This window comes from Onychostruthus taczanowskii, unplaced genomic scaffold (genome assembly GCF_017590055.1).
Source record: "Onychostruthus taczanowskii isolate IOZ18803 unplaced genomic scaffold, ASM1759005v1 scaffold23, whole genome shotgun sequence".
In the NCBI taxonomy this organism is placed as follows: Eukaryota; Metazoa; Chordata; class Aves; order Passeriformes; family Passeridae; genus Onychostruthus; species Onychostruthus taczanowskii.
In genome coordinates this window covers 5,014,896-5,028,800 of record NW_024499573.1, presented here as the reverse complement: position 1 = coordinate 5,028,800, position 13,905 = coordinate 5,014,896, and the positions used below count along the sequence as shown (strand labels likewise).

Genomic DNA, 13,905 nt, shown 5'->3' with positions numbered 1-13,905 from the left:
GTCACAAATGAATATAATATTTTTATATTATTTATTTATTTACATAAGAATCTTTAAGTTTGAATTCAAACACTTTCACAAGCTGAGAAATTTCAGCTTTGCAACTGCATCAGAATTTGCCTGATAAATAGATTGCTGGAGCTGCTATTCAGTTTGAATAGCCTGAGCAACAGCCTGGAAACAGGAGCAATTTTTCCCCATGACAAATAGTTGCCCAAAATTAATCACATCAAAGGGGTTCTTAACTGTTTGCTGATCTGGACATTTCAGTACTTTTGTAACCACCTATCAGTGGATTCTGAAGTTGGACAACACAGTTGTTGTGTTGTTGCCAAAGGAAGAAACTCAAGTGTCTGACAGAGCCAGCTGGACACTGCTGAGCTGTGGGGCTGAGCAAGCACCTGTGGTGGGATTAGGTAACTCTAAACTCCCAGTGAAGGATGCTCACTTTGGGATTGGCCTCAGACTTCTTTTATCCTATACAGGCACCTTGCAAGTCCCTGTGGCTACCTCCAAGCTGTCAGCTACAATTCCCCCCTCTGCTGTCACACCCCAAGGATTTCAAGCTTCATTCTTCATCGTATCTACCAGGAGGGGAGAGAGGCAAATCTCTGCTACTGCCAGAACTCTGTCCAACAGGCTTCCCACCATCTTCTGTGCTCTCCTTTCCTTGAGAAAGGGACTCAAACCAGGAAAATGCAGAATAATGTTTACTCAGTGTTAAAGCCCAGACCTCGCAGCAGCTGACAGAGCACTCAAAAACTGGGAGCAGAAATAAGTACATACCAGATTTTTGTTATAGGAGACAAAATAATCTTCATTGCACTATACAGAGATTGACTTATTTTTCTTTCCAAGCTTTCTCCTACTCTTCCAAAGTATCAGATGGTCACAAAAAGTGTCAGGAAACATCTGATGTCTCTGTGCTCTACAGTGTCCTTGCCTAGTTCTAATTCTTATTCTGACTGGACACACTTGGTTAGCCCCAGCAAATATCAGAATTAATTAGTAATAATTCAATTGTATGATTTCATAATCATAAATAATTCAAATATTATATTAATAGCACAGGAACTTGCAAGAGGTCATGCAACCATGAAACATAATCAACTCTTCACTTAACAAATACCTAGTCATAAGTACAGAATTTTAATGGGCAGAATTCAAATTAAAAGCTGATCAAAATGCAAAAACTTAATTAGTTTTGAACATAAGCATCTTAGCTGAATGCCACTGTCCTTCATGCATTTCTGCCTGTGATCATTTCAACGACTTTAATCACTAGATAATAGGTCACAGTGTCTTCATGAGAAGACACAAGAATATATTTTTTGCAATTTGAAACATAATTCTGTGTATTTACAAGCTAAAAAAGTCTACGAAAAAGCAACAATCAGATTGAATAATTTCAGGTAAGGCTCAGAAGGCAACAACAGGCAATGTATGATTTCTGCCTTTTTTCTCCCTGTCAAGGACACACTCCAAAGGTTTACAGAAAAATTACATCTGTGTACTTTAAAGATTGAAATCTTCAGTAACTTTTCCTGCTTTTTCATATGTAGAATACACTGATTCAAAAAATTAAAAATAACCACAGACTGTTTCACAACCACTAAACTGTCTGACAGTTCTTACGAAAGTATTCTTAGTATGCATATAAATCTTATGTTTGTCCCTTCAGCATATCCTGTTGCTAAGGTTTTTGGCTCTACAAGCATTTGTGCCCAGTGCTCCAGTGAGATTTCACCTCTCATCACAAAACTTTTATTTGTTCAACTTTTTGAACAAATTTGAACAACTTTACTAACATATTCTCTTTCAAGACAAGTTCTATTATTTCTTGGAGCTTCCAAACTAATGATGTGCATGAGAACCCCAGCCACTTTATAAATGCTTTATAAAAGGTGGGCTCCAGCAGAGTACCCTCAGTAAGTCATGAAGCCTCCCAGATTCCAGTGCTGTTTTTAAAAAACCAGTCCTCAAAATAAAAAAGATGCAGTAGGAGATAAACAAACAGTTTAGTTCAGTCCTAATTCCCATACTGAAAGACTTCAGTTAAATGCTGCAGTTACCACTATTTCTTTCTTCAGCTATTATCAACTCTTGAAGAATTTCCCAAAGGAGCACATCAGCAAAGAGTGTTTAGAAATTTGAGTAAATATGATGGAAGTGATACTACCCAACATTTTGAAGCCTTTACCATGATCAATAGATATTTTAGTATGACAGCAATATAAAAAAATATAAGAAACCCACTGCATTCTACCAGATGGAGTGGAAAAAAACTCCATGATATGGTAGAGGGAAAGACCCACAATTCGGGTGCTACAACAGTTTTATGCTCATGTATTCACATGCAGGTCTGGATGGAGATGTGATGTGCATGAGGGGGCCGTGGCTCAGGGATGTCACTTGCACACAGAGTGGCCAGTGGGACATGAGAATTCCTGCTCCCACCACCTTGGTGGCTGCCACAAAAGCTCCCTTTAACCATGTTCACTACAATCAAGTACAAACTGGAAAGAAACATCTCATGCCACAGTAAGGGCACAGGCACATGGCAAACTCTTGTAAGAAATGACATCTGGCAATATTTAGCTGCTTGTGAAGTAGATGCCATTTCACAGATTTAAAATATAAGCACAAAGCCTGTCTCTGCATGACAACCAGCAAAAAGGTATCACAGGGACATTCTGGAAACAGAATGAGCTATTATTTCCCTCCTGGCAGCCATCATGGTTGAGAAACGCTCGTGGACTCCCTGTGACCCCAGAGTGGGCTTTAAAGATTGTTTAGTGGCTTTTCTGTGGTTAGACAGAAATAGTTCACTTTTGGAACAATCCATTTCAGCAGTGAGCATGCACATCCAGTCTGGCTTCATCCAGTCATTGCCAGCTTCCCCTACTTCTCTGAAAGGAGGGAGTGCTTGTTAATGATTTGGCCATGTCTTCTGAAAGGCAAACCTTTGGGGAATTTCAGAGATGAGCACTAACTGGAAAGTGTCTATCAGTCACCTTGGGGGCTGCCAGAGCTAACTTGTACTGCCCGAGGCTTTCTAGCAAAATCCAGACAGATTTAGTCACCCTATTCCTGCCACACAGGCAGGCAGGCTTCATTCTGTTGGAGCTCTTTTATAAGCACAAAAATGCTTATAAATGTAGGAGATTCAAGTACTTTTTGTTAAAGACAGACTGGCATTGAACATCCATGGTAAACTGGCTCAGTAAGAATTTCACTTGTGTGCAGACCCCTCGCTGTACCTCAGTGCTCCTGGTCTTTCCCTGAACTGCAGCTTCTGCTGCTCCTGTGTTTTTGGTGGAAGTTCTGGGTCATGCCTGCTCTGACATGTTGGAGAGCTTGTGGATGGAGACTGCAAACTACTGACAGAACTGGGGCAATAGATAGGAAAACTTCTAGCTTTTCTTTCCAGTTTTAAAAGCACTTAGTCTCTCTGATTGCAGCATTGGCACTCAATAATAAAATTATTGAAACAAACTGGTCTGAAGATTATGATGTCAAATACAGCACTTTGGAATTTCATGCAGGCTTACCATAAAACAAATATCCACCTGATGTTTAATCTCATTTGTTTTTTCACCTGAATTTACATTTAATTTTCTTAATTATTATAATTTCCAAAGTTCTTTTGGTTATAACAGAAATAACAACCAGCTGCCTAATCACTGCAGAATATCAGTTCTCCCAGGTGTTGCCTCTTTTGAATGCTAAATAAAGACAGATCGCTCCAATGAATACTGGTGGGAAGGGCTAAGTGTAGAGCTCAATAATAATAAGTATCAACATTTTAATATTAACTGAAGAAATATTAACAGAACAGCCTGCAAGAACTGCTGGCATGGCATAAGAAAATCTATTCTCTAAAACACAGGCAAAGACCAGCTGCAAAGGAAAAAAAGGTACATTTACTACTCCATTAGTCAAGGAACTACAAGACAGCTCAAGGTCACAATTTTAGACATCTGAAGTTGATTTAAACAAATTCCATCCAGACTTCCTATTCTTACTTAAAATTACAAGTAACATTTATTGATGCTTGTGCTGTCCACCATGTGCCTGCCAGTGGTAGTGTCAAAGGAATGTCATCATGTCAGAAGCTTCCCTGGAGTTACAATTGTCAAAAGCATTTCCAAGTGGTAATTAAAGACCAAAGAAATCAAAGTAGCTATTAGTATCAAGGTAACTCAGAACAATTCACTCTCCAAATGAAATAGGTTCCATATTACAATCTTTTTTTCTTTTCTGAAAGCTTCCAAACACTTTAGAAAACAATAAAGTTTGGCTTTAAGTACCCCAAATTATGGCTTTAAGTACCCCAAAGTTTTAGACAGACAGAGGTACCATAAAAACTATACTTTCATGTTGAAACCTGGTATGTGAAGTTAGCGAGGAACAGCAAGATTTTATTGTTCAGTTGAGAAAAACAAAGCAAATCCCACCCAAACCCCAAACTCAAACCACAGATGGAACACAGCCTAGGTTTGCTCTGTGTCTGCAGCACACTGCTGAGGCTCACAGATAGTTCATTGCTTATTCCAGGCAGCAGACCCTGTACCTCCCAGCCAAACCAGCACTGTGAAGAATGAATTTTCCATAGCGCTGTTAATACCTTAAAACCTCAGTTAACCACACATTTCAATGGGAGCTGAAGGGAGAATGAAGTATCAATCCTTTGGAAATTTTTATTGAAACAAAAGGAAAGAGGGGTGGGGGAACTTTCTAAATTCGCTTTTCTTCTTGAATCTGAGACAAAAGACCACATAAGGACAAGGAGCTTAAAATAGAGATTAATATTACATGCCTTTTTAGCATTTCCCCTGCTCTGTTTGATTTCTAGTTATTGACATACATATAAAGTTTATATTTCAACAGTTCTAACAGTAACATTTTGACCACCACAACCTTCCATCTAACTACTGAAGTGTGACACTTGTTTTTTGTAACAGCAATTTAGACACAAATACTACATTTTAACTACTGCCAGCAACTGTTTGCCATCACAACTGAAATCTAACCAGACAATACTTGAGATCTTGCATTCGTTGTTTTAAATAGATGATGGAACAGTGTTTTTTAAGCAGAGCTTTTCCCTGATTCCAGTAGGTGGCAATAGCTCTGCCCTAAAAAGCTCAGAGAAACCTGTTTCAGAAGAGAAATGAAGCACTGCATCCACACCCATCCCTGCTGTACAGGGGAGGCTCTGAATTAAATCACCCAACAGAGCTCTCCAAAGAAGATTCCTCTGCTGTCAGCCCTAAAATTCACTGCAAATCATTAATGTTGTAGCTGAAAATTGAGCCCTAAGGCTCTAAGAACACTTAAAACAAGATAATTATTTCATGCCTGATTTGTGAGAGTGAGCACTTAACACAGAGTGCTGCTCTGCTTTGATTTGTGCATGCAGGTGCAATACCCATGCCTCATCTAATGAATTTTATAAAATACATATATGGTAAGTGGTTTCATTATCTCTGGTTTATGAAATTTATGGACTTTGGGTACCAAAGTCTTCATTTTTATATGCAACTCAATAGTCTGGGATGTGACTGTTGAAGAACTAAGCAGAAATCAAAGTATCCATCTATCTGTCATGGCCTCTGACACCTAAAAAGAGTTTTACATAAACAAGTGCTTTTTAACAATAGTTATTTTTCCAAGAAAATATGCTAAATGGGAACACAGCCCACCTGAATCACAGGTCTGAAGAACTCAATAATCATGCAGAACCTCAAACTCATCCTTTCCTATGATCTATGCAAAGCCAATGTGACAGCTGAGGAAAGCTACAGGGCAAAAGGGAGTCTGTGCATCCTGCAAGGAGGAAGAAATGCCCAAAGTGCTGCTTTGAGAAGTATGACCTGCTACCTCACAGACTGCCCACCCCCTAGCCTGTACTAACCAAAGAGCTGGGTTAAAGTAAGGTCACGACTTTAAATCAAAGGAATCAATAATTGCAGTTCATCTTGTGCCAGGGAGGGATTGATGTTACTGCCTCCATTCTCAAGGAAATGAACCACACGTGCAGACAGCACATACAGTAATTTCTACGACTTAAAACTCATCAAGCATGTTGAGTTATTCAACAGCCCTACTGCAGACATGTGTTGATTTATTTTCCCTCAAAAGCAAAAAAAAAAAAAAAAAAAAATCCCAAAAAACCCCAAAAACTGAATTCTTTTAAGAAGTGAAGATATGAAAATTTTACTGCATCCCATGTTGTGATTATTGGAGAATTACTTATAATGGAATAAAGGGATGTAAGATGTGGATTAGGGATGCTGTTAAAGGTACAAGATGCTGTATGGAAGTCCGGGTTCAGCCCTGTTGAATGGTCTTTATCAGTAAAAATCCTTTACCACATGGGTCTTTCCAAAATATTTTCCACCCTCCAAACAGAGAAAACTTAATTTTAGTAAATCCATTTCACAGTGTAAAAGCCTAAAGGAATCCGCTGAGCCAGTCTTCACAGATTATTTTTATTTAAATTCAAAGTTCAGAGCCAGTAACCAAATAAATGTGAAAAACAACCATTAGAAATTCCCCCTCAGACAAAAAACCCACACGCTCCCAAACACGAGTGAGGTGCCTTTGCTGGGCTCAAGGCAGAGGGGAGATGCCCCTCTCAGCTCCCTGCCCGTCCCTCTGGGATGCCCCGGCTGGCAGAGCAGGCTGGGCTGCGCTCTGCCCCGAGGGAGGCACGGGGGGCTCTGCATCCCTCCCGGGAGGACGAGCAGCTGCAGAAGCCGACCAGCAGCAGCTCCTGTGGGCAGTAAAAGACTCTCCAACGTACATTTCATGAGGCAGAGTGAAAAGCTGCAGGAATTATCCTCATGCTCTGAGCACGCTGATGGGAGACTGACAATTCTCTCGTACACGCTGGCATTTTTTTCTCCTTTGCTTTCCTATCTCCTCTGTCAGCTAGGAGCAAACACGCTTTTTAAACAGGGAACAATAGTATTTTCCTTTTAGTTTAGTATTTTTAGTTCTCTTCAGGTGACCAGAGAATGGATGAAAAAAGCTGAAGGCTTGCCTCTTCAGCAGATGTATATTTAAATTTTGAACACCACACCATCTTCTTCTTTGGACCACATTTAAAACGAAGAACACTGACTCAAATATTTTTTCATTTAAATAACACAATTTTTTCCAGACACCAGCATTTGATAGATAATGTTTTAGCTCAAGGGCCACTTTTGTTTTTATATTCCAATTACCTCAGTGCCAGCATCTGAAGTAGCTGTACCAAGTAACCCAAATAGCAGCTGGCATTCCCTGCCAGAATGCCTTTTAACTAGTAACCTGGAGTAAGATCCAGAAGCACGTTTAGCAGCAATAAAAAGGAATGGGTAGAGAACAAATGTACCTACGATGTTTCAAACTAACCAGCCCTGCTTTAAAATCCTATTTTGTGCTGGGTGTCTCCAGCAAATAAATTCTGCCTTCAGTATAAAAACTAAACATTTCCCAGTCAGAACACATTCACTTCATAACAAGGCTTTACAAACATCCAGAATTTGCCACTGGTTGAGTAGAAATATTGTGTAAGAGCTATTAATAGTAATTCCTAAGTAATATCTGAAAGAAATGTAAACAGTTTCAGTTTAGATTATTGAGTTCCCCTGGTCATTATTTTAGACCTAAAATGCAGCTACAATATACAAAGTATTTTATTTGTACAGGCATTAGATGAAAATATAATTATGTTATAAGAATAACTAAAAAAATGTCTTCCCTCTTTAGCAAGTTAAACAGTTAAAAAAAAAAAGACAAGACTATCTCCTATTAAAGTTATAAATAAAATTCCACCCTCAATTATGTAATTACACCTTTACAATATTTCAGTACATATATAGATTTCACCATCTTTATATATGCTTAAAAGGAGCTTATTATGGTTTTCAGCTCCACCATGAAATAATTTTCTTTTAAAATAATTTTAAAGTGTGATATCTAAAAGATTTGAGCAGGAAGAGTGGCTGAAAGGATCTGAACATAAAAATTCCACTTATTTTAGTACCTACTCCTGCTCCCCAATAAGACAGGTTAATCAAGGATTAAGGACACAGTATTCTACATTATTTTATCCTTCTATTCTTCGTCTTTGCTCTTACCAGTTAGCAGAAATGGTTTTAAAATATGCATATGAGATTTCTTAAGTTCCTCTTCTACATGGCTTTTAAAATCACACTGGTATATGCAGCCATTAGACTGTGATTACGTGTCTGATAACCTCCTCCCAGGAAAGACCTCGTGCCTTGGAGTTTGGCTGACAAAGACTGTAATCAGTTTCAGATCTTCTTTTAATTTCTGTTTTCACACAACTCACTACATATATTAGATATTATTGTGCTGAAGTACATACTCCAAATGAAACAGGACAAACAGGATTGCACCCTGCCACCCAGCTGCTCCAGGTTTTCCTACTTACTAGCACTGGGGAAGACAATCAGAATACAATCCTGCATATATCTTGATTTTCTTTTCTAAACAACATTGAGGTAGAGAGGGGGCATTTTATGTTCTGGTTCCTACTGGTTATGAATATTTCAATTTAGCCAACATTTACCATATTGTTCATAAAGAGATTTCTCTAAGACTACTGCTTATAACCACACTCTTCTGAGTGCTGCCAACATGCATGCAGATGTGAATATTCTCTTGATCCTGCTACTTTCCTGAATAATTTACTCCCTCTACTATCATTTTTACATGGTAAATATGAGAACCATAATCCTATGTATAATCTTCACCTATTGATCTGACTACTTGGTAAGAGAAATACTAGTTTCTCTTCTAATTACTGCTGAGTTAAGCATGAATTTTCAATGCAGACCCTTGTCGAAAGGCTTCAAATAATCATTTCAGCAACAAAATCTTCTAGCAATACTTTCTGCATGACAAAACAAGCCACGTCTACCTATGGACAGCAGAGTACTTAATTCCTGAAAGATTGCTCTGGGGCTAATCTTTCTGTAGTAACAGCAAAGGTCTGTAATGCTGCTTCCCATGAGGTACTGAAAACAGATTCTCAGTCTTCAAATGTGTAAATATGCACATACATTATTTTTATATTAGTAAAGCAGTCACAGGAACTTTTACAAATGTATCTGATGATACAAAACAAGTATAATGAACTTACTAGTCTGTCTTTATCTACAAGGGGGAAAAGTAACATGGTATTTTTAGAAAAATCTAATGTTCTTAAAAAAAAAAGTATTCTAATAATTTTAAGAGTCTCACCTGCTATGCATTAGACAACAGGTAGTGCTGCATGAGTGTAAAGCTCCCCAGAATACTCTCGAGGCTGTGACAGACACTGGTATATCCCCTGTTGGACACAACCCAATCTGTTGTCTGAGAATACAGCTAATGAACTCCCATGAATTTATTTTTTCTAACCAGTGGAATCTAGTTAGCATCCAGGCTCAAATGCCAAGGTCATTAGGAACACTCCTGAAGCTGGGAAAGAGGGTTTGACAGCCTGCCTGACCCGCTTCCTCTCACTGCACAGGCAATTCAAACCCACTTTTCCCCCAAACAGGTTTCCAAGACACTTTTAAACCCCTCAGCAAACCAGCAGATATGAGCAACAGGCACACAGTGAAACATAACAGCATTACTGAGCATCTGTTAACATGCCATTAATTTTACAGGGAAGGAAGATGCCCAGGAGAGCACTGGCTAAAGGAAAACAGAGCTTCCCAAAGACAGAGCTCTTCTGCTCTCCTGCCTTTGCAGTGACTGCCCTTAGAGAGGGGAGTGCTTCTTTATATTGAGAAAAGCAGGATTCTCCATGAAACATTAAACTCCCCTGGCACGGAGATGTTCCTCTAACAAAATTAATAAAAATGGCTGAAAACAGCAAATCAGCCAGCTCCTCTCTCTTTATAGATTTCTGTTCCAAATCATTCTCCTTTGGGGACTCTGGAGACCTGCCAGCTAATTGTGTGGACAGGATGGCTCTAGGCTTGTCTCTGATCTGACGATGATGTTATTATTTCTTCATAATTGTTTACTGTATAAAATCAACATCGTTCTCTCCAGAGGAAGATTGCTCAGAGTTGCTCATGAGAGCGTTTCAGCTCAGTTGTGGGCCTGCTGTCGTCTTGACAACATACTCATGTCAAGGTTAATGTCACATCAAGGCACTGTAAGTACCTCCTTCCCTTGCAGTTGTTCTTTCAACTGTAAGGGTAGTAATGCAATTTAAAGTTTCTTCATTCTTGGCTGACCTTTAGGAGTATTGATTGCAATTACACACGGAGAAATTTCAAGAGAGAAATTTCTCTGAGTACTGTGGGAGTAATTGCAGTTGTGGGGAAAGCCCCTGGATTTTGGGTTGTGTTCAGAAAGCACAGCCCTGGAAGCAATCACCTCTACATTTTGTCCTGGCTGAGAGAGGGACCCTGCCCATGACCTCTCTTGTGCCACCTGAGCTTCATATGGGAACCTTCCCATTGCAACCCCATCTGTACAAGTGAGATCTTGCTTTTTATTAAGTTCATGGGGATTTCATAATTCAATGTTCATGAAGAATTGAACTGCAAGGCTTTCTGAGCTACTGCTACATGCAAAACTTCTCTAAATCTTGGAAAACAGAGTCCCAATGCAGAACCGTTAAGACCTCACTGAAGGAAAAGATACAGCTCTTCTTCTTTTACTACAAAGTAAATAATTTAAGAATATTCTTGCTCACTGTCTTAGAACCATCCTTTATGTGTCCCTGGGCAGAGCTGGAGGCAGAAAGATTTGCATGTCAACAGCTATTTTGTTAACTGGTTCAGAAATACCAAGGGCAGCAAAGCACCTGCCTGGGCTGGTGCCCTGGGCAAGACACTCCTCTCTATGTTATTCTAATACCAGTCACACTTATGTAACTGATTAAATAATGAAAAATACATCTCTACTGCTTGTGGTACATGCATGATCTTACAGGCACACCCTTTGCACATCACCCATGATGCTTGACTCTGACTTGGACTTGATCAGATTTATTCCTGCGCAGTCTCTCTCTCTCCCCAGGGCCACTGCCAGCCACTGAGTTTCCAACATTCAACAGAACCCAAATGCTATATTCTTCTTGAAAAATATGTGGATGCTTTAATTGTCTCCCTGGGTTTCTATGACAACCACAGCAACATAAACAGCCTTGCTGGCAGCCACAGGAGACTGAAATCTCTGCTCTCTTCCCTCTCCTCCCCAGAACTTCTCAATGTAGAACATACCATAACGAAATAAATGCAATTAACAATGGAGGTGGTATCCAGTACACCTGGCTGGCACTGGGGAAATGTCTTGGAAATAAAATGTATTACAGTATTTTATGGTAACAATCAAAGCAGTGCCCACTACACCAGTGCTATCGAAGTACCTTGGGACCAACAGTGGAAAACAGCGCAAAGCTATAAATACACAAACAGAAGTTTTCTGTCAGTCTGCATGGCTGCAGAGAACTTTATAAAATACATGACAAGGCCTTCTCTGTCAGTGCTTCTCTCACCTTGGTGGCAGGTTACCATCAGGAGTAGATAAGCCCCTGAGTAAATGTCAGGACAGCTGGGGTTCAGATGGCTGCAGCTCCCAGCTTTCCAGCAGGAAAATCATAAACAAGATACGATCACAGCAGCAGTAAAATGCTGTGCATGACACTGGCAGCCCGAGTCCAGGAGAAGCTGTTTTTCTAACTCCTTAATCAACATCATGAGAGCTGCTGCTTCTGCTAATGCTCAGACATCTGAGGTCCAACAAGTCCCAAACAAATAGCTCAGAAACAAATTTCTTCTCTCCTGAGCAAAATTAATGGCAAAATAGATTTTCCATGAGCCAAGCGCAACCCTGGAGGTTTTAAGCCATTTAAACTCATTCATCTAATACCGGATGCATGAAGCCATCAGCATACACAAGAGTTACAAAAGAGGTTGCTGATAATTACAGCTATCAGCTGTCCAAAACTCACAAAATCATCTCTCCAATTATTATACTACTTTCTGATCACCATAATGCCATGCATATTTTTAAAGTAATAGCCCCTGTATGTCTAGCTTGTGACAAAGTAACTTTGTGAAAGACAGGTCCGCAATTTCCTTCCCCAGTGCTGTTAGTCTGTCTCAGGCACTTGCTCTCCCTATGCTGCCAGGGGAGATACAGATGCCTCTGGCTGCTCTGAGACTCAACTGGGGATGGAACTGTGCTGTTTTCCCTGCAGCAACCTTCCCTTGGCAGGGAAATCCTATGGATTTGTGGGACTGATTTTGCTGTAAAGCAGACCCAGGATTTGAGCAAATGGAGCTGAGGGGTGGTATGTGAATGTGAGCCCTTGGAAACAAAACTCTGTGGGGATTCCCCTGGGCCCGTAAGCAGAAATACTCATATCTGCGAAGAGAGGGAGCAGAAGGAAAAGAAGGCAAAATGCTTCCCTCTTCCACAGGGCTTGGAAGGCACAGAAGGCACCACCTGACATTGCACAGCCTGAAGAATGAGCTTTTTGAAAACTGCCTGATTACACAGACCAGGGAGAGGCAAGAGAGAGATTAATGAAATAAACACTAGAAATGGTGATGAATATTTAGAAAAAGAAATGTGGATATTTTATTCATTTTCCATCTTTAGGCAGGACTTTCACAGTGGTGACTACCAGTATAACATATATAAAATTGTTTCATTTCCTTTTGAAGGATTTTAAGCAGGGTCCTCATGGTATGGAATTCCTGCACAAGGAAAGTGTGCATTTTGCAATATGAAAAGGAAATATTTATTCTTCCCTATCTAATTTGCTCTAATAGGCTCTACAGCAAAGAGTCTACATGAGACTGAATCATGAATATGAAATAATTGCTTATGACCACATTTACTGTGCTACACAATAGCACTGGCTAATAAAATAAAGTTCTATCGACTATTCATAACAAGTTTTTGTTTGCAAGTATGTCTTTCTGCATTGTAGTATGAGTCTGGTAATTACAGACAAGATACTTAAAGCTACAACATATAGGAAATGAATGTTGACTTGGAATATAAAGACACATCTGTTACCTTACAAATATGAGAGTCCACATGCTGCAGATCACATCAGGGTGTCAGGCAATATGCAAGGTATATTCCATAATGTGACATTGAAGTTACTCACAGAACAAGCAGGTCAGATGAGATTTTGTAGTTTTCACAGTTATTTATTAACTGTAATAACCCCAAAATGATCACAGCGCTTTTAAATTAGGATTACAAAAAATTTAAGCTTCTCTTTTCTCCACCTGTAATTAATTTCTAGGCCTAATGGTACTGAAATCATATTGAGGGCAATTTTAGAGTAATTTTAAATTAATGATCCTACAATTAGTAGATATTTTCATGCTTTTCAACCTCTGTCCAATATGACTCAGTGCCTTTGAGACAGTTTGGTTTAAATTCTGAGAAATACGTAAGAAAGTTAATAAAAAAATAATAAAAAAAAAAGAGGCCCAAACGACCACACAAACCTTTGCCTATCCCCTAAGTATGTTCATGGTGTGTGGGTGGCTGAGATGAATTATGCTGAGGTGGTTTTCTCAGAAGTAATTACATAATTCCCTTGTGCCTCTGAACCATTCTAAACCCTAATCCAAGCCCTACTCATTACTAAATATTCATAAAGCCTCTACAAGACAATGTTCCAGCTCACAAAGCTATTCCTTAGGAATAGTCAGTACTTCAGAAAACTTGAAGGTTGCTCTGACTTCACAGGAAATTTTGTGCTGCTTAAGAAAGAGGTGTGATATATCTTGCAGTTGCACCTATGAATGCACACGTTTTTACATCAAGGGCAACATATGGCATGACACCCCCTTCAGGCACAGAACCACAGAAATCTGTGGCCAAACCCCATGCTTTTGACAATTTGAACTTTTCAGA

The 13,905-nt window shown here is 39.5% G+C and overlaps 1 protein-coding gene across 2 annotated transcripts in view; it reads right to left on the bottom strand.

Moving 5' to 3' along the window:
• SLC2A13 (solute carrier family 2 member 13) overlaps window positions 1–13,905 on the bottom strand; it is a 143,907-nt gene that overhangs the window by 14,023 nt on the left and 115,979 nt on the right. The window lies entirely within an intron of this gene.